General features: G+C 42.9%; 1 protein-coding gene across 2 annotated transcripts in view; it reads left to right on the top strand.

The window, feature by feature from the left end:
• The first annotated feature begins 1,886 nt into the window (after positions 1–1,886).
• The window catches only part of LOC124007633 (protein NDRG2-like), a 36,930-nt gene continuing 23,528 nt past the window's right edge, over positions 1,887–15,288 (top strand). Inside the window, exon 1 of one of the 2 annotated variants that reach the window (XM_046318283.1) lies at positions 1,887–2,361. The gene's annotated coding sequence lies outside the window, so the exon portion shown is untranslated. Of the gene's footprint in view, positions 2,362–11,010; positions 11,200–15,288 lie in introns of those variants that run through there. The other variant, XM_046318285.1, reaches the window with a different exon arrangement.

The raw sequence follows: 15,288 nt of genomic DNA, 5'->3' as shown, positions 1-15,288 counted from the left end.
TTATCAGTCTGAAACTTTGCACATCCACTTTGTGGACACCATCGGACACCATCGAATTACAACCAGAGTGGTAGATGGATATGGGACTTTTTTGTTGCATTTCAAAGATGGTGTTTTTTTTTAAGTTGTTTTTTTCTTCTACCAGATCTACTGTCTTATATACTCCTACGTTCAATTCACATTTCCACAAACTTCAAAATGTTTCCTTTCAAATGGTACCAAGAACATGTATATCCTTGCAACAGGGCCGGAGCTACAGGCAGTTAGATTTGGGTATGTCATTTTCGGGCGAAAATTGAAAAAAAGGGGGCTATCCCTAAGAGGTTTTAAGATTTGCCTTCATTGGAACTAAGGGGCATGGCTAGAATCATGACAAAGATCCCCAGATCATTATTCCTCATCCACCAAACTTTACTGTTGGTACTATGCTTTGGGGCAGGTTGAGTTCTCCTGGCATCTGCCAAACCCAGATTCGTCTGTTGGATTGCCAGATGGTGAAGCGTGATTCATCACTCCAGAGAACGCTTTTCCACTGATCCAGAGTCCAATGGTGGTGAGCTTTACACTACTCCAGCTGACACTTGGCATTGCACATGGTAATCTTAGGCTTGTGTGCAGCTGCTTGGCCATGGAAACCCATTTCACAAAGCTCCCGATGAACAGTTCTTATGCTGACATTGCTTCCAGAAGCAGTTTGGAAGGCGGCAGTGAGTGTTGCAACCAAGGATAGACGATTTTTACGCTCCACGTGCTTCATCATTCTACGGTCCAGTTTTGTGAGCTTACCACCTCGTGGCTGAGCCGATGTTTCCACTTCACAATAACAGCACTTACAGTTGACGAGGGCAGCTGTAGCAGGGTAGAAATTTGACAAACTGACTTGTTGGGAAGGTGGCATCCTATGACAGTGGCACGTTGAAAGTCACTGACCTCTTCAGTTAGGCCATTCTACTGACAATGTTTGTCTATGGAGATTGCATGGCGGTGTACCCGATTTTATACAACGATCAGCAACAGGTGTGCCTGAAATAGCTGAATCAACGAATTTATTGGGGTTTCCACATACTTGGTATATATAGTGTATATTATGGACATTTTCTGAAATTGCAATGTAAAAATGTTAAATGAAATCCTGTGTAGCACCTTTAAAAATTGTGAAATTCTCAGACTTAAGTATGTAGAGCAAGACAGAGCAGCAGAAGAATTGTGCGACTTGTCAAGCTACAAGAAAATGGCAACCAGTGAGGCACAAACACCATTGTATATACAACCCAAATGTATCGGTTTATTTTTTCCGTTTTGTAATTCAACATTGTTACAACACTGTACACAGCCATTTCAAATGTCTCTTTTAAAAGTTGTTTAGTGTAATGTTTACTTGTCGTTTATTTCACCTTTGTTTATGATCCATTTCACTTGCTTTGGCAACGTAAACATATGTGAATTGAGATTGGGATAGAGAAAGATTTATTGGGTATTGTATACCCAACATGTCACACCCCAATCACATAAAATCGAACAAAACAAAATAGCGTCATGTTTTAACACTCCAATGATCGAAAAGTTTAGTAGCGTTCAGTTAATCCGTTTATATCAAACCATTCCGACACAACACTTCTGTACTAAGCTTTCTAGGACCCAAACACCATTCCCTGCCTCGCTTTCCTACCCGGTAGCTTACCCCTTTGACATCCTTCACAAAAACATCCTTTGCCATTTCTCTGTTTTACTTTGAGGTGTGTATATTTGTTATATTTGCACATCTCCAATAGCACTGTTTTTCGAATAATCGTATTCACCTCAGAGCTGTAACCAGAACCTTGGAATGCGTGGGCGTTTTGTTCCACAAGCTATTTCAACAACGGGCGCCTACCATCACCCGTGAGAGGGGGGGAGCCGAGAGTTAGACGAAGAGCTTTCGCCAATATCACATCGCCATTTAGTCGTTAAATAACCATTGTAGTTGTCAGTTTAGGATAGTTTTGCTATTTGAACGCTTTTATTAAATATATACGAAATATTGACCTCCTAACGGATACTTTACATAAAAGCATAGTTGTCCCTCCCCTAAATCGTAGTAAAGTAACGTTATCCGTGTCTCTTGATTGACGGGTCCATATTTATTTTCCTGAAAGAACGGTAAAAAACATTTTTTTATTTTAAATAAAGCCCTGTGAAACTGAAGAACGGTCAGCGAAAAATAACGGAGGTGGAAAAAATTGAAATATCAAGAAAGATTGTTGGGAGCATCCGAGGGACAAGTGTGAAAGCAAGAAATCACTGAAAAAGAGACAAGAGTTGTGGCATTTGCATATTTCTTTAGACGTCCTTATTTTGTCAGAATTTGTTTGTTGACTTAGGGTGAGTACACTATTGTTATTTCACTAAATAATTGTTAATAACATAGTGTTAGTGTTTCGTTTTCTCGTGTCATTTTAGGCAAGTCTTTTGTCATAATTTTCAAATAACATCAACAGTCGTGCAGCAATGCAAGTAAAAAACAACCATTTAGGACAAAAGATTTTGATGGGCAGAGTGAGAACATGCCATTTATTCACCAAATTCGTACATAAATGCATATTATTTTACATTCTGCAACAGTGTGCATGATGAGAATAGTGTTAGTTTGTTATGATCATTTGAGCTGTGACCCCAGTCTTTACCCCGCTGTGTCAAAACATCCACTGGTATAGGCCAGCAATGCAAATAAAAAACAACCATTTAGGACAAAAGGTTTTGATGGACGGAGCGAGAACATGCCATTTATTCACCAAATTCGGGTATATAAATGCATTTTTTTCATATTCTGCAACAGTGTGCATGCTGAGAATAATGTTAGTTTGTTATGATCATTTGAGCTGTGACCCCAGTCTTTACCCCGCTGAGTCAAAACATGCACTGGTATAGGCTACTTGTAAACAGTGCCTGGTTTAGCATGGCGCTCTGTTTATTTTCACAAACAAAGGGATATAGGGATAAATGTCATATTTTCACGACGGCTCGAAGGGATAGGTGTGTGTGCGCGCGCACTTGTGGCGTTGCCATTGACGGTCTTTGTTCAGTGTTTTCACTCCCCAGACAGAAATAACCCCCACCCCCCCCCCCCATATAATATGGTTATACCTTCTGTTTTTGTCTGTGTATTTGTGTGTCTCGGGCTGGGGGATGGGGATAGACCCGCGCGAGGCTCTATGCGCGCAGTGTGTGTGCGAACCACAGGGGAAATGTGTGTCAATGTCAAATGGAGGTGTGTCGCGCTCTGCTCGCCCAGCATGAAGACTCATGTGCGTTCATGTTAATTTTCGGACCTTTCAGAGATTTGACATAGTTAGATTACAGCAAATTAATATATATGTGCTGCAGCCACAAACCATTGCATTGGCATGACGAAAATCAAAGTGTTTTGATTCAAAGAATGACACAGGCAATAGGGCAGGCTTCAGTTGTGCGTGCACATCTAGGCCTATAGGCTGCCTCCTTGCTCTGCTCACGGCAGCCACAGCACAGGCTTCCACAAGCATACACGCACACACGCGCACGCACACGCAATGTGTCATACAGCATTTAAAGACATATTCAATGTTGTTCACACACACACCACACACACACTTGCTTGCAAACATATTTGGCATAGAGATATTGAGACATTGGCATTCCCAGCAGTGTGTAGTGGGTGGGGTAGGTAGGCTACCTAAGGTCCATTTGGAGCGACTTATTTTTGTCTATATTGGGGTAGGCTATGTGTCTAGATCGGGGTAGCCTATGTGTCTAGATCAGGGTGTTGACTGTGTCAGTGTACATTAACTGTCTCTTAACTGTGTTCCCTGCTAGCTGTGTTGACAGTCAGTGAGTTTTCTGTCTGTATCCATGTGCAGTAGTGCATATCTCAGTATTTACACTGTGTTCCCTGTGGCCCAGGGCCAGACACAGATAGGCCAACCAGTATAATACCCTGTCTGTTCCCACACACACACACACACACGCTGCTCCTACAGCCACTCAACACAATCCTATTTATAACCATCACAATCCACCATGCTTCCCTCCTTCATTCATGTTTCCCGTGCTGGGTCCATTTGGCTATGGGTTGTAGGGTTGGATCTTGTGTTGTTTTCGTGCTGCCCTCAGGTGTGTGTGAGGGGGAGAGTGTGTTTGTGTTAGGGGGAGAGTGTGAGGGTGAGAGTGTGTATGTGTGTTAGGGGGAGAGTGTGTGTGTGAGAGAGAGAGACACGTGGTGTTTGTGTGGGACTGAGGCTGGTGTGTGTGTGTGTGGTGTGTGTGGATCCATTTTAGACCCCCCCCCCCAATGTATCTAATGATCTCTTTCACAACTCCTATTGACTCATGTTTTGTAATCCAGTCTCAACATGTCATGGCATTTTGAAAACACCATAACAGTTTAACTAAGGTTTTTTACAAAATAGCACCACATTAGGCTGCTGTAACAACACCCATTAGTTCCTGTATGGATGCATCCCAAAGAGCATACTAAGAGTTCCCTACACAGTCCCACAGGGCTCTGGTCAAATGTATGGGATGTGTTATATGAGTTTTGGTATTCCAGCCACACAATCTGTTATTCAGACAATCATATCTCCTTTTCATTTACATGTCATTTTACATAACCAACCCATCTCCAGCACATGAATCTCTGTATTGTTAATTTAGAGGCTTTACTGGTAATTGGTGTCCATAACTACACACACACACACACACACACACACACACACACACACACACACACACACACACACACACACACACACACACACACACACACACACACACACACACACACACACACACACACACACACACACACACACACACACACACACACACACACACACACACACACACACACACACACACGACTGGTTGAATTAACAGCATGAATGTAGATGGTTGCCATCCAGAACAAGACAACAACAGCAACTCAGTACTCCAACTCCCCGAACTAAAGCGTTCAGAGGGTACTCTGTGTGAAAGTAAAACAGGTGTTGTCGGTGCCTCTGCTAGTCTATAGACAGTAAGGCAAAATGAGAAAGGGAGACTCCTTCCTATTTAGAGAACAGTAATATGTTCCACATATCCTCTCAGAAAAAGGATGCAACGGCTAACAAATTACTCTGATTTAAAATTAAATAAAATGTTATTTGTCACATGCGCTGAATACAACAGGTGTAGACCTTACAGTGAAATGCTTACTTACCAGCCCTTAACCAACAATGCAGTTTGAAGAAAAGTACTAACAAAAAAATTAAATAAAAGTAAAAATAATTAAATAGCAGCAGTAAAATAACAATAGCAAGGCTATGTATAGGGGGTACCGGTACAGAGTCAATGTGCGGGGGCACCGGTTAGTCGAGGTAATATGTACATGTAGGTAGAGTTATTAAAGTGACTATGCATAGATAATACAACAGAGAGTCGCAGCAGCATAAAAGAGGGGGGTTGCAAATAGTCTGGGTAGTCATTTGATTAGATATTCAGGAGTCTTATGGCTTGGGGGTAGAAGATGTTTAGAAGCATCTTGGACCTAGACTTGACTTTCCGGTACTGCTTGCCTTGCTGTAGCAGATTGAACCGTCTATGACTAGGGTGGCTGGAGTCTTTGACATTTTTTTAGGGCCTTCCTCTGACACCGCCTGGTATAGAGGTCCTGGATGGCAGGGAGCTTGGCCCAAGTGATGTACTGGGCTGTTCGCACTACCCTCTGTAGTGCCTTGCGATCGGAGGCCGAGCAGTTGCCATACCAGGCAGTGATGCTCTCGATGGTGCAGCTGTAGAACTTTTTGAGGATTCGATGTCCAGATAAGCTCTCTATTTATTCTCTACGTGCATGGTGGATACCCTACGCTCCTGTGACCGTCCGGGATTTGAACCCCGGGCCTGTGTTGGCCCACTGAGCAAAAGCCTCCCATCAATTTTCTCAATGTACTATCAGTCCATAATCACAGCTCTCTACATTTTTTTTTACTGTCTAGTCAGTAGCTATCAAGCCCTATCAGTAGATTACAGATCACATTGCCGTTGCTCATTTCTGAAAACGTTGTTGTGATGCCACTGTCTGATGTAAGCTACAGTCAAATTTGTAGAGATCTGATGGAAATTGTGGTTTAAAGGTAAATGGTTTCTGTTGCGATCAGCTATATATATATATTTTATAAGCGATTGGACTTCACGGTGTTGTTTACACTGTAGGTATTAAGTATTAATTTCAAGCTTTCATAACAATTGGTAATCGGCATTTTTGGACACCGATCATGGCCGATTAAATTGCACTCAAAAAAAGACTGCGTGGCAGGCTGACTACCTGTTATGCGAGTGCAGCAAGGAGCCAAGGTAAGGTGCTAGCTAGCATTAAACTTATCTTATAAAAAACATTAAATCTTAACATAATCACTAGTTAACTACACATGCTTGATGATATTACTCGTTTATCCAGCTTGTCCTGCGTTGCATATAATCGATGCGGTGCCTGTTAATTTATCATTGAATCACACCCTACTTCGCCAAACGGGTGATTTAACCTTTTAAGGCTAGGGGTCAGTATTCGGATGTTTGGGTGACTGCGGTGCCCAAAGTAAACTGCCTGTTACTCAGGCCCAGAACTTAGGATATGCATATGCATGGTGGTATTGGATAAAAAACAGTCTAACGTTTATATAACTGTTAAAAGAATGTCTGAGTATAAAATAATTGATTTGGCAGGCAAAACCCAGAGGACAATCCATCCAGGAACTTTTCTTTTTGAGGTCATTGGACTTTTCAATGCTTTTCTATGGGAAAGTCTAATAATTAGGACCCAAATTGCAGTTCCTATGGCTTCCAATAGATGTCAACAGTCTTTAGAAATTGTTTCATGTTTGTTTTTTGAAAAATGAAGAAGTATTCGTATTCTTTCTAAGTTTCCCTCAGAAGGACTCTTGTCTATTGGCGCGCATGAATGAGTGTGCGCTCCTCGTTCTTTTTCTCCTGGATTGAACACCGTATATTCTGTCTTAAATTTTATCGATTATTTACACATTAGGGTACCTGAGGTTGGTTTAGAAATGTTGTTTGAATTGTTTGGACGAAGTTTACAGGTAACTTTTTAGATTCCTTTGTAGGCATGTTGGGCGAGTTGGGACAGGTGAATTTATAAATCACACACCAAATAAACTGACATTTGGGATATAAAGAATGACTTTATCGAGCTAAACAACCATTCATTGTGTAACTGGGACCCTTTGGATTGCAAAAAGATGAAGATCTTCAAAGGTAAGTGATTTACTTTATCACTATTTTTGAGTTTTGCGACACCTGTGCAGTTTATGAATTCATGTTAATGCAGGAAGTGGGTGAGGCTCTGTCCTCAGACGATCAAATGCTATGATTTCGCCGTAAAGCCTAGTGTAAATCGGACTAAGAGGTTCGATTACCAAGATTCTAAGCTAAAGAATGGTGTATAACACTTATATTTTTATGAATGTTTAATAATACTACTTTTGTATTTTAAATTACGCGCTCTGCAATTTCACCGTATATTGTCGAGGTGGGACGCTAGCCTCCCAATGATCCGAATGAAGTTAAACTTTTTTACATGGCACATATTGCACTTTTACTTTCTTCTCCAACACTTTGTTTTTGCATTATTTAAATTGAACATGTTTCCATATTTATTTGAGACTAAATTGATTTTATTGATGTATTATATTAAATAGAAATAAGTGTTCAATCTCTATAAATATATAGATTAATCGGTATCAGCTTTTTTTGGTCCTCCAATAATCGGTATCGGCGTGGAAAAATCATAATCAGTCGACCTCTAATAGGTATGGTTTACTGTATATTGGGTTGGTATCATTCACTTTCTCACTATTGTTAACAACATAGCATTATACAAGCACAATGTGCATTTGATTTGTAGAGACTAATTTAGATTCAATTTGACATTCACACTGAAGTTAGGCGTTTGATTTATTTTGGCTTTGCTGACTTCCTCACTGAACGCTGCCAGGTGGTGGCCTCCTATAGCTACTGTTCATATCTGGCTATCTGGATCGGCTACAGATGCAAGACCTTAATTTGATCACTCTTTTGTTGATGAGAATTTTCCTGCATGGTAGGAAATGCAAACATGTCTATTTGAGTTTTAAAAAGGCTTCTGAAGTTTGTAATTCCACTTACATTTTTAGACTTGATTTGCTCTAACGAATAATGTATCAATCCCTACAAAAATGTTAATTATTTATAATCCACATAATCATTCACATAATTCACACTTCCTGTTGTTGCAGGATTATTTTCATGCTGTAGCAAACTGTCTCAAATTAAGATCCTACATCTGTATAGCAATATCCCCTAACGTGAAGGTCAAATATGTTTGTGTGTGTGTATGTATGTGCACGTGTGTTTGGGGAGAAGGGGGGGTCTGCGTGTGTGTTTGGAGAGAAGGGGGAGATCTGCCTGTGTGTTTGGAGGGAAGGGGGTGGGGCTCTGCCTGTGTGTGTGTGTGTGTGTTTGGAGGGAAGGGGTGGGGGGTCTGCCTGTGTGTGTGTGTGTGTTTGGAGGGAAAGGGGTGTGTGTGTGTGTGTTTGGAGGGAAGGGGGTGGGGGGTCTGCCTGTGTGTGTGTGTGTGTGTGTGTTTGGAGGGAAAGGGGTGTGTGTGTGTGTGTGTGTTTGGAGGGAAGGGGTGGGGCGTCTGTGTGTGTGTGTGTGCGTGTTTGGAGGGAAGGGGGTGGGGGGTCTAACTGGTGTGTGTTGGTCAAGGAAGTGTTTGTAGCACTATGGTTAGCCCTGGTTTGAATCATTGTAAATGAGTGATATTCATGAACAGGTTCACCATAACGGTCTCACTGAAATTAAAAGAAAACCATGTGAAGACTTGAGTGACAAACAGAAAAGATTGATATTGAGAGAGAGAGTGGAGGGAGAGAGATAGTAGTCCTTTTCTACAGTTTTTCCTTTAGAAGCATAGGCAAACTATGTTTCCGAGAGAGAGCGGGAGAGAGAGCGAGCTTTGGCACCTCTCAATATCTCCATGGTGGCTAGAGTCGCTTGTTCTATTCCTTTAGACATTTTGTCCTTCTTTCTCTCTCTCTTTGTTTTGCCTCTTCTCAAAGGCATACTTGTTCAGAACCGGACAGATCTTTACTCTCACACGCTTGCAGACACAGAAAAGCTTATACAGACACACAGTATGGAAGACAAAGAGCAGGTTGCTGTATCTGTGTCAGCTGGAGACCACTCTGCAGAGCTGCCTCCAGGGCAAAATTCATGACAATAAATGACAACCTGCAAACACATAGCGGACGTGTTGGAAAAACAACAACCCCCTGAATACTGAAGACTGAGATTTGAAGCAATATCTTCATTATTATGATCCAATATACAGTATATCCATGTAGTAATCTCAATTACTGTGTGTGTTTTAACCCTTCACTTCTGCTTAGATGTTTGTGCTATTCTTAGAAGATCAGCACAGCTGAGGAATTATTTTGGGAGAGAGTTTATTATGGGCAGTAAAGATGTAGGATCAGATCTCCATAACTTCCGGCAACGACAGAGATGGCCGCCTCGTTTCGCGTTCCTAGGAAACTATGCAGTATTTTGTTGGCTCACTCGAGACACGCTATCGGAGTCTGTACAGCCAGCTGGTTTCTTCATGCATCGCGCCGACAGAAACCAGCATCTTTCTGGTAAGAAGAGGGGCGGGGGGGTATGCCTTATGATTAACGAGACGTGGTGTGATCATAACAACATACAGGAACTCAAGTCCTTATGTTCACCTGACTTAGAATTCCTGTCCCAGTCTGCTGTTCCCACATGTTTCAAGAGGGCCACCATTGTTCCTGTTCCCAATAAAACTAAGGTAACTGAGCTAAACGCCAACCGCCCCGTAGCACTCACTTCCGTCATCATGAAGTGCTTTGAGAGACTAGTCAATGACCATATCACCTCCACCCTACCTGACACCCTAGACCCACTCCAATTTGCTTACCGCCCCAACAGGTCCACAGATGACGCAATTGCAACCACACTGCACACTGCCATAACCCATCTGGACAAGAGGAAAAAATGTTTGACCCAAATTATACAATTTAAAGGCAATGCTACCAAATACGAATTGAGTGTGTGTAAACTTCTGACCCACTGGGAATGTGATGAAAGAAACAAAAGATTAAATAAATCATTCTCTGTACTATTATTCTGACATTTCACATTCTTAAAATAAATTGGTTATCCTAACTGACTTAAAACAGGGCATTTGTCAGGAATTGTGAACAACTGAGTTGGAATGTTTTTGGCTAAGGTGTATGTAAACTTCTGACTTCAACTGTATATAACCGGCCATGTATTCTTTGAAGCACAGCCCTTCCTTTGCGTTGTATAACAAAGTTGAACCTGGAAGAACTGTCTGAGATTCTCTGAGTCGCCCCCACTCCCTCTACAAATCTAAAATCTTATTTAGCTATTACTACCCCTCTCATGTTGCATACCCTTGAGAACAAACACAACACACACACACACACACACACACACACACACACACACACACACACACACACACACACACACACACACACACACACACACACACACACACACACACACACACACACACACACACACACACACACACACACACACACACACACACACACAACACAGCAAACAGTTTAACCTTTAACATCTCAACCTTTCACCCTAAATTCCAAATTTAGACTACCTCAGTGTATGTTGTTTGTCAGACTCATAGCCAGTAGAGAAAGAGAAGCCAGATGAGAAAGGGGAGCCCCTGCCAACGTGATTGTTTACCCTGCTTTCCATTACACTGGAAGCTTGTTGTTGGATGAAGAGCGGGAGGGAGAGAAAGGGATAGATGAAAAGGAGCTGGAGAGGGAGGGAAATGGAGCGATAGGGGGGGGGGGATAACAAGGGCGCAAGGGGTGAAGAATAGGGGGTTAGCAATAAAATACAGAGAGAGAAGGTGACAAAGGTGGAGAGAGTGAAAACAGACAAATAGACGAAGGTATTAGAGAGAGGGAAAAGAAAGACGGATGCAGAGGGCAAGAGAGAGAGAGAGAAAAAAATAGATATATTATTGAGAAAAGAGAGCGTGAGATCCAGGTGCTCTGATAGTTATTCAGCTCATGTCTGACTGCAGGTGTTTTAGAGACTGACTGGCCTCTCAGAGGGGTTGAACAATGCAGGGTGAGTAAGCCACACACACACTTCCACACACACCTGGGTGTGTGAGCTGTATCTGTACAGTCGTGTTATCAGCACCCAGCAGAAACATAGCAGTACAGGGACACGCCTCAGTGAACAGCAGGACGTATAGATCAAGGTAGAGACCGAATATCCTGGATCCACACAGAAAAAAGTTAAAATAATGGAAAAGTAATGTACGACTCCAACTCTGATATTCTCCCACAGGGATTCACTTACTGTAACAGTGCTTTTTCAGAGAAATAAATACAGAAAATAATAATTCTTGATTTCGATCGGCAGAGACCTCTGTTAGGGTAATTCTATTAGAATGGATGGCCATAGCTCTGGTCCTTGAGGGCTGTAGAGTCCACAGGTTTTCATCAGGCTCTGTTCACTATGGCCTATAATAGGTCAGATGTTTGACGTCTGTTGACTAACGGCCAGGGGAATGTCATCTGTTGACTACAGGCCAGGGGTAGGTCGTCTGTTGACTACAGGCCAGGGGAATGTCATCTGTTGACCACAGGCCAGGGGTAGGTCGTCTGTTGACCACAGGCCAGGGGAATGTCGTCTGTTGACTACAGGCCAGGGGTAGGTCGTCTGTTGACTACAGGCCAGGGATAGGTCGTCTGTTGACTACAGGCCAGGGATAGGTCGTCTGTTGACTACAGGCTTGGGATAGGTCGTCTGTTGACTACAGGCCAGGGATAGGTCGTCTGTTGACTACAGGCCAGGGCTAGGTCGTCTGTTGACTACAGGCCAGGGCTAGGTCGTCTGTTGACTACAGGCCAGGGCTAGGTCGTCTGTTGACTACAGGCCAGGGCTGCTGTCTGTTGACTACAGGCCAGGGTAATGCTGTCTGTTGTCTAAAGGCCAGGGGAATGCTGTCTGTTGTCTAAAGGCCAGGGGAATGCTGTCTGTTGACTACAGGCCAGGGGAATGCTGTCTGTTGACTAATGGCCAGGGGAATGCTGTCTGTTGACTACAGGCCAGGGGAATGCTGTCTGTTGACTACAGGCCAGGGGAATGCTGTCTGTTGACTACAGGCCATGGTAATGCTGTCTGTTGTCTAATGGCCAGGGGAATGCTGTCTGTTGTCTAAAGGCCAGGGGAATGCTGTCTGTTGTCTAATGGCCAGGGGAATGCTGTCTGTTGACTACAGGCCAGGGGAATGCTGTCTGTTGACTACAGGCCAGGGGAATGCTGTCTGTTGTTTAAAGGCCATGGTAATGCTGTCTGTTGACTAAAGGCCAGGTGTGTGGAGTTGGCTCTCTAGCCAGTCAGTCAATGATTGATCAATGAAGGGTGAACAGACAACCAACAGAGACCGGGAAGGGACACCGCAGATCTCAAGGGCACTGACCTGTATTACGTTGTATAAAAGCAATATTTACTGTAGCCACATAGTACCATCCACTCCACAACAGAAAGATGTGATTTCTGGAAAGCTAAAGAATTGCATCCACTTGAGGAAGATTGGACTCTGTGTAGGGAATAGCATCCAGAAAGATGTTTCCTCAGATTAATTACTGATCTTTTAGCTGTGTTTCTGTGTTCTTCTCTTCTGATTCATGATCCTCTTCTGTTGGCAGAACCAATCGAGAGATCAGGGCTCATATTTGTCAAGCGTCTCAGAGAAAAAGTCCTGTGCTGATCTAGGATCAGTTTTGCGATTTAGATCATAATGAATCAAATTATTATGGACAGGGAGGACCTGATCCTAGATCCGTTTATCTACTCTGAGACGCTTGATGATCACAGGCCCATATCTGTGTCACTACTGTTGTAGCACTTGGTAGTCTGTGTAGTGGAAGAAGTCTATCCAGTTTGCAGAGTACTGAGGTAGAAATGGTCCGAAAGGTTGTTGACATTTCACATATTGGTTCAAGGCTGCCTGATAGCAGTTCAAAGACCTGGCACCGTGGCAGTCGAAGCTCACTTGAGAGAGCTGAACTATTTTATCACTGAGTAATATTGTAGTCCTTGATGGTGAATCAGCAAGTGTTTACTTCACTGAAGCTACACTTACAGTATTCCTCATACCTGGGTTGCATTCACTGGAGAGCATAATAATATAAGAAATAATATCAGATCGATCAGATAGAAATATACTATGTAGAACAGATATGCTTCTATGGAGTGAGCATATGGAATTGGCCATTGTTACCTTGTGTTGATTTTATAGTGTACAATTTCTAGTGTTGATTCAGGTGTTAAATTAACACTAATTTGTGTAAAATAACCCCAGTGTTGGTGTTAAGACAACCAGCGTTAAATCAAAACCACGCCCGTCATTCTCATATTTTCCAGCAGGCTCTTTCAATATCTATACTTATTGCACCCGTTACTGAAATTGTTGTTCCAGTTTAGATACTTTAGGGCATGGTTTCCCAAACTAGGTCATGGAGACCCCAAGGCGGGCACGTTTTGGTTTTTGCCCTGGCCGTCATATTGAAAGCTCAGAGCCAACTTTGCTATTTTATGATTTTGTCTATTTTCACAAAAGGTATCCGCTATCATTTCTTACAACCAACTTGCCAATGTACAGCCACTTGGTAATAAAATGGATGACCTCCGATCACAGATTTTCTACCAACCGGACTCTCGAAACTTCAATATTCTCTGCTTTTCTGAAACATGCCTCTTGAACAAGATAAAACTCGATGGCTTACCCATTCACCGTGCGGACAGGACAGTGCAGTTGGGGAAATTGAGGGGAGGAGGGGTTTGCCTGTTCATCAACAACAGCTGGTCTGCTGACTCGTTCACCCGTCTTAGAATACCTGATGGTCAAATGCTGACTCTTTTACCTCCCGAGGGAGTTTTCAGCTGTTATTGTGACGTTTGTATATATTCCACCTCAGGACAAGACAAATAACAAGCTGGCATTTAACAAACTTACCAGGCTAAAACTACGCAGTTATAGCCTGCACATTGACGTCGGTCGCCAGTTTACGGTGTTTCCTCCGACACATTGGTGCGGCTGGCTTCTGGGTTAAGTGAGTACTGTGTCAAGAAGCAGTGCAGCTTGGCAGGGTCGTGTTTCAGTGGACGCATGGCTCTCGACCTCTGCCTCTCCCGAGTCTGTGCGGGAGTTGCAGCGATGGGACAAAACTGTACCTACCAATTGGGGAGAAAAAGGTGTACAAAGTAAAAAATAAAATGATTAAAAAAAAATAAAAAATGTATTTTTTTATATGAAATATGAAAACATTTACAGAGGCTGCTATTCTGGTTGCCGGTGAATTTAATTGCACGTCGTTAAGAAACGTGATACCCAATTTACATCAACACGTCTCCCTCACCACTAGGGGTGATAGTCCTAGGACACTGTTATTCTACCCACAAGCAAGCATGCAAGGCCCTCCCTTGTCGGCCATTCGGCATATCAGATCATGACTCCGTACTTCTGATTCCTGTTTACAAGCAGAAGCTCAAATAGGAATTACCTGTCACTCGCTCTGTTGTGAAATGGTCTCCAGAATCCTAGATTATGCTACAGGATTATGCTGATTATACTGATTGGAATATGTTTCGGGACTCTGCCGATTACATCAACGTGCTAACCACCTCCATCACCGGCTTCATTAGGAAATGCATTACCGACATTTTCCCCACAGTGAAGGTTCGCTGCTTCCCCAATCAAAAGCTCTGGATTAACACTGAGGTTGGCTGCCGCACACAGGGCTGTCACAGGCAACCTTGAGGCTACGGCTGAGGACTGAAACAAGTACACAATATGACGTTCGCAGAGCAAAAGGTCAATATAGGAATTCGGTGGAATCATACTACATAGGCTCTGATGCCCGCTGCATGGGGCAGGAGCTACAGTCATTACCGATTACGAAGGAAGACCCAGCCATGATCTGCCCAATGATGCCTTTCTACCAGACAAACTCAATGCATAATATGCACACTTTGACAATAACAAGATCATGCCGGATGTGAGAGCCGCCACTGACTTAGAAGATTGGATGATCTCGCTCTGAGGCCAACGTAAGTGAAGTCTTTAATCAGGTCAACCGATGGTATTCCAGGGCGCGTTCTCAGGAGCATGTGCAGAACAGCTGGCAGACATATTCACGGCCA

This window comes from Oncorhynchus gorbuscha, linkage group LG21 (assembly GCF_021184085.1).
Source record: "Oncorhynchus gorbuscha isolate QuinsamMale2020 ecotype Even-year linkage group LG21, OgorEven_v1.0, whole genome shotgun sequence".
Taxonomy (NCBI): Eukaryota; Metazoa; Chordata; class Actinopteri; order Salmoniformes; family Salmonidae; genus Oncorhynchus; species Oncorhynchus gorbuscha.
This window is presented reverse-complemented; position numbering and strand designations above follow the sequence as displayed.